General features: G+C 33.4%; 1 long non-coding RNA gene across 1 annotated transcript in view; it reads right to left on the bottom strand.

Moving 5' to 3' along the window:
- Positions 1-6400, bottom strand: part of LOC111086936 — a 13545-nt gene that overhangs the window by 2274 nt on the left and 4871 nt on the right. The window contains exon 2 of the long non-coding RNA XR_002611652.1: positions 4790-5941. This is a non-coding gene — a long non-coding RNA (uncharacterized LOC111086936). The remainder of the gene's footprint in view (positions 1-4789; positions 5942-6400) is intronic.

Below are 6400 nucleotides of genomic sequence, written 5' to 3'. Positions count from 1 at the left end.
CTCTGCTGGCTGCTTAAGGTGTATGATGGTATAGCTGGAAGCCTGTTTTGTCAGACCCATACCCTAATGTTGGCCTTTTTTTTTCTTTCTTCTAGATGGACATCTTTCTTGATTATGTTGCTTGGTACATGTGGTCAAGTTTTGCCACTGACCTTTGTTTTCATCCATTCTCATCTGTAACAAGACACCACGTTATGCTTACCATGGCTGGGGTGCGAATGGTTGCAAGTCTGTTTCTGTACGGTCCTGATGTTGCACCTGAACCATATTCGTTTATTCCCCCCCACCCCGCCTTTAATCCCCATCTAGAAAATTATAAATTGCTAATCTGAACACATCTTTATGACCCGAGTGTATGAATGCATTGCTTCAGAATATGCTGTTATATACCATTCCCAAAAGTGATCCATTTTGGGGGGGGGCATCTCCGAAACACCAGACATAACCTTGTTCTGATACATGTTTTTCTTCCTGGACTTTATATCTGCTGTAGTTATCATGTGACTTTTTGATTTGTATATTAAAAATAGTTTAATATAATGTGATCAACTTTCTGTACTTTGTTACTTTTTATACAATTTGTCATTAATGACAAGCTAATTATAGGACTAGTTTACTTGTATACTTCTAGGGAATGGACATTGTAATGGTATTTTGGACATATCAAGGAAGGGAGACAGAAAGGATATGATACAGGGAAAACCTTTTTTTCCTGAGTATAATAACTGTTGGCCCACTTGTTCTGGAAGCATCCATGAAGCGAGTTATGTTCTGGTTTTGTGTTGAGGCCACTTCTGTTATTAGAACCTAGCATGTATATATATACCTTATTATATAGGCTTTACTGGTATTGTGATAGTTTCCTATCTATCAGATTACGAGGGCTTGTAAGCTTCTGAGAGAATGTGGACAGACACAGGAACATCTGTTATCACAAGTACTTATAAAGTGAGGTAATGCAGCCATAGTAAACCTTATTTTTCCAATCAGATAATTTCCTATATATTTCAAATTTGCAAAGTAAATTTGATTAACTAATTTTTTGAACGCATTTATTATGTTTCTTGAAATAAAATTAAGCACATCCAGTAATTTTATCTCACTACATCCAAATTCAAAGAAAAGAGCTTGTCATACATATTGGTTGATAAACATATAATGTGCATACATCAATACAATTGCACATTTTTCAACAATCCTCAACAGTTACAAAACACTTATGACAAAAATACTCATTAATATTTATAATATGTTGATATTAATGTGTGTACCCCCAGGAATCAGTAAGCCAATTTTTGTTTTGTGGCATATCCAACATTTAGTGTGATATTTTTTAGTTTACAAAAGTATTTTTCAAAAGAGTAAATGAGTAGATCCGAAAAGATATATAACAAAGTATTTCTAAATTGGCCCAGTTCTCACATAAAATAGAGTGGTCGTGATATTTTCAACTCAAAATAAAAATTTATTCTAATTTTTGGACGACGAGCAGCCACTTTTACTGGAGAGATGGATTGATCAGGTTAGTTACATTCTCTCAAAACATACTTCCGCACTTACTCATATAAATGATAAGTCCATACTGATTACATTTTACGGTACGTAGTTGAATCTTTAACATCTGGCATTTTCTTCAAAGATTATTTAGAAAAAAGGCAGTTAGAATGAAATTAACGACTTTATTCACCAAGTGTTATCTAAAAACTGTACAAGCACATGAAGAAACGAATATTTTTGAAAAATTCCTATATTAAAAACAAGGTAAAAAAAACAACAACACAATATGCCTGTATACTATATTAGTTTCAGGATATCCAGGCTTGCAGTGTTAATGGGGTATGTAGCCATACCATGCATTTGCTAACCCCCACCCCCTTGTGTTAATATAGAATTATTTAAATTTTCAGTTGTTCTAGCATTTGTTGTTTTCACATAGAAGGTTGGCCAACTAAAACAAATCATACAATTGTTGCATCGCACCAAAATATTAAGTTATAGTAGAGTTAATGAAGCCAAAACATGATGTAATTTATGTTATTAAGCTCAGTAGTCGTCCAACCCAATAATCCAGTCATTTTCTACCGCTCTCCAATTATACGTAAGAGTGCAGCGGAATGTAACGACTGGACTATTCGGGTTAATTTGTACTTACGCATGGATTTATAAATAAATTTGATAAATACATAAAAATGATATACTTTCAATGATTAAAACAAAAAATGGCTGTTGACGACACACCTTTGAAAGGATTTGGTTGATTGTTAAGCACAATGCTACACAATTGACTATCTGTGCTCTGGCCATCACAGGTATCGAAACTTGATTTTTAGCGTCGTAAGATTGCTGACTTACCACTGACCCACTGGGGGTCCCCTTTCGAAGGAATTCTCGTATGATATATGCATACTTAGTTAAACGATTGTTGTGAAATATTAAATAATTGATATCGAGAAAATAATTTTTAAAACACAAAAACTTTACGTTGTTGTCACATGAAGCTACGTTTACTGGTTTGACTTTATATAAACGTAATACAAAAGTTAATATTATATTTGTCAATGTCTTGTGATACTGTCAACGATATATATTAACCGCTAAAATCATACGCAGACCTATGTGAAATACAGACAATCTGTAAATGATTGTATTGTTTGAATTATTAGTTTTGTTAGGCCTAGCCCTTATAATAAAACCTCAATAATCAAAAATGTTTCATACTCGATACATAACTCATTTTATATTACACAACCTGCCATTTAAACATAGTAATTTATTGATATCTGATGAGCTTTTTGTGTACAAAACACTCATTATTAAGTCTCTTTTCATATTCATGCCGTAAAAAGAAGGCACGTGGCAACAATTTTAAGTACTAAAATAAAACCAATACACATCAAGAACACCTATAATATATATACTTGCCAGTAGTTTGCAATGTGGCAATTGACTTGCAGTCAAGATGGTTCAATTTTGTCCTAAAAGTAAAATAGGATCTGAATTATAATTTTAATAAAATATGTTAAAGGGTTGCTAGGTAGCAAGCGGGTTGATATCAAAATCACAAATTATAAAAGAAATATGTTTATGTTCGTGAGTGATAAACTTGAAATTTAATACAATTTTAAGAGTACTGACTGCAAATGTACGCTTGGAACGCGCCAATTTAGTAATTGTCATAATTATAAATGCTGTTAGTAATAGAAAGTAGTGCTGTGAAAAATAAACGGCATAGTTTTTTTCAGTTTGTATTTATCATACTTTAATAGATTGTTTGTTTTTGAATTTCGCGCAAAGCTACACAAGGGCTATCTGCGGTAGCCTTCCCTAATTTAGCAGTGTAAAAACCGGAGGGAAGGCAGCTAGTCACCAACACCCACCGCCAACTCTTGGGCTACCTCTTTTACCAACAAATGGTGGGATTGACCGTCACACTATAACACCCCCATGGCTGAAAGGGCGAGCATGTTTGGTGGGACGGGGATTCGACCCAGCGACCCTCAGATTGCGAGTCGAGCACCCTAATCACCTGGCCTTGCCGGGCCTACTTAAATAGAAAAAAGGCCTTGAATGTTTCATACATCACGATATATAAGCTGATGTGCACGTTTTTTTCTTCTGACACTTTTGTTTTAAGCACAAAGCTACACAATGGGCTATCTGTGCTCACCACGGGTATCAAAACCAGATTTTTAGCGTCATGAGCCTGCAGACTTACTACAGATGTCATCATGACTGTTTCGAATTTCTTAACTTTTTTCTTAACATTAAAGAAAAAAAGTTCTTACTTCAGTTTTTAAGACATCAGTGTATACTGCAATTTTTATATTGGTTTATAAGCATGTCAACATTCAGATCCTATTTCTAGTATTCAGTATTTGTGTCACCTTATATGACACAATGAGTAAACGCCAGGTTAGAAAACCCAAAGTTCAGATATAGCCATCCTCATTTTACACCAGGTGATTAGACGAAGGGCAATTCCCTGCCTACACAACTACTCTTATCAAAGTAGCAAGACTGAATATTTGCTAGTTCTGTTTAATATATACAACTTTCACTTATTCTGGTATACCTAGTTTTAACATACAACACTGATGTTATGTTACTTTTGCTCTGGGTCAGTACTTACCATTTTCGTCTTTTCATAGGTAAGGTTCCTGCAAATGTGTACACATTTGAAGGTTGGGTGATATCATGGAGGGGGGGTACATCCCTTGTATCTGTGGGAATGACTAACAATCATATGGATAGCAAATTACTACATGAGAACTAGCATTGTTCTTTCATAAGTATATATAATGTTATGTTTTCTCAGTTTAAAATAGATTGAGACTCATAGGAGATTCTACAGCTATTTCTCTAGAGATAAATTATATAAAGATCTCTCTCCAGTAAAGGTGTCATCCTTTGATCTTACATTGTTTAGATTTTGTTCGAAATAAAGAATGTTTGAGTTCTATATTTCATTGTCTCATATTCACACTTAAAGTACAAGTATTAAGATTTGCTCTGTGATATACTTCCTTATCAAACCTCTTGTTATTCTGCTAATCCCATGAAGTCACTCTAGGGGAGAAATCAGTACCCTTAATAATACTACACTGTCACAGATATAATGCTCTGTTGAAAGTGTGTGTGGGGGGGCATATTTAGTGACACATTACAGCTCAGACTTTGATATAGTAATCACTATGCCATGTCTAGCCCAAAATATTCTATACAAATTACTGTTACTGCATAGAAATAAAAGGTATACATTAGTAAGAAAGGTATAATATTTTTTACTAACTTCTTAACACCTCCATTTCAGGTACACCTAATGACTGATGTGGTGGGTAGATAGTTTCATTCTTCTTACTAACTATTCTTCTTGGGAGCTTTTTTTTTGGTATAATCCACTAGAAACTTTGAAAAAGTCCATTAATTAAACAACATTTTCCATCTATGGATTCTTTATTAAGTTTCTTGGGGTTGTGTAGAATAGTACTTTTTTAAATCAGTATTATACTTAATATTCCTTATTGAGTTTACAGACAGCTTTTCAATAAAATATAGCAGCATCGTAAAACAAATCTTATCTTAATCAGGCATATTATTACAGCTTCTGTTTCTGATGTTTACGGCTAAAAGGAAAAATGAACAAATAGTATGTTTCTCTACTACCGAAATGCAATATCACACACAGCTAACAAAACTTTTATTTCAAGAAAGAAGTGCAGACTCTTTATCTTGTGAAAAATTCAAATCAAACAGCAAAGAGGTTCTTTACAAGTTTAAACAGTAAAGAATATCTCTTTTCATCAATCTTTTCAGACAAAGCAAACAAAAAGCGAAATTTAAATGAATTATCTCAGTCATTAAGCATGTATTTATGTACTGTCCGTTTGTGTACTTTCAAGCAGTCCTTCCGTTGAAAACTCTTTGAACACAGGTTACAAAAGTGCAGCTGGACAACAGCTGCATGTTTCACTCGACGATGTCGAGCAAGGTTGCTCCGGTCAGTGAACAAGGTATCACAATCTTTACATGAGTATTGTTTCCCTTTGCTTTTTTTTCTGACATTTTTATTATAAGAAAATAAAGCATTTTCTATTAGAGCTGAATCCATAAAACCTGGAAAAAATTAAAATAAATTCAAAGTATAACATAAACATTCATGATTTGTATATATCAAGAAATTCCCAGAGAAATATTTTAAGATTTGAAAACCTACAACATATACCAAGCATTTTGGTTTAATAAAACAAAACAGTTGTAAATATTAAAAATCTGACAAAAAAAAACTTGATTAAAACCAGATAAAATTAACCCTTGACAAATTTAAAGTGACCATACATGACTGCGGAACAAATACTGGAAAAAAAAAAGTAAAATAAATCTTCAATCAGTTCTTCAAGTTTCATCATGATTTCCATGTTGGCATTCAGTGGTCCAATGTTTTCTAGGAAAAAAAACAACATAATATACACAAGTTGACAGAGATATTTATGCTATAAATGAAACTGATACAGTTAATTTGGTTGCATAAAATAAGTATCGTATTATTGTTGTTTACTTAATAAGGGCATTTTTATAATATATAAGAAATAGCTTTTCCAAGCAAGCCATACAGCACACTTGAAATATAATTAAAGAAGTCTTGAGAGCTGTTTGGAAGGTGGACCTCAGAAAAGTTCACTTTCAAATGAAGAGTCACATTTACACAAAATTCATGTCAATAATATGTAGTTCCATATTTGGTGACGAGGAACCCACTTTGAGACTAATAATGGCTGGAGACGGCTTGAATGGGTAATGAAGAAAAACTTTAATATAAGTTTAACATAACAGCAAATGTACGTTTCGACAAGGTTTTGTCATCATCAGGTACAAGGAATTAGCTTTTCAGAGCGGCACTGTA

This window comes from Limulus polyphemus, unplaced genomic scaffold (assembly GCF_000517525.1).
Source record: "Limulus polyphemus unplaced genomic scaffold, Limulus_polyphemus-2.1.2 Scaffold1565, whole genome shotgun sequence".
Taxonomy (NCBI): Eukaryota; Metazoa; Arthropoda; class Merostomata; order Xiphosura; family Limulidae; genus Limulus; species Limulus polyphemus.
Note: the sequence above shows the minus strand (reverse complement) of the source record. Positions and strands in the feature narration are given on the sequence as shown.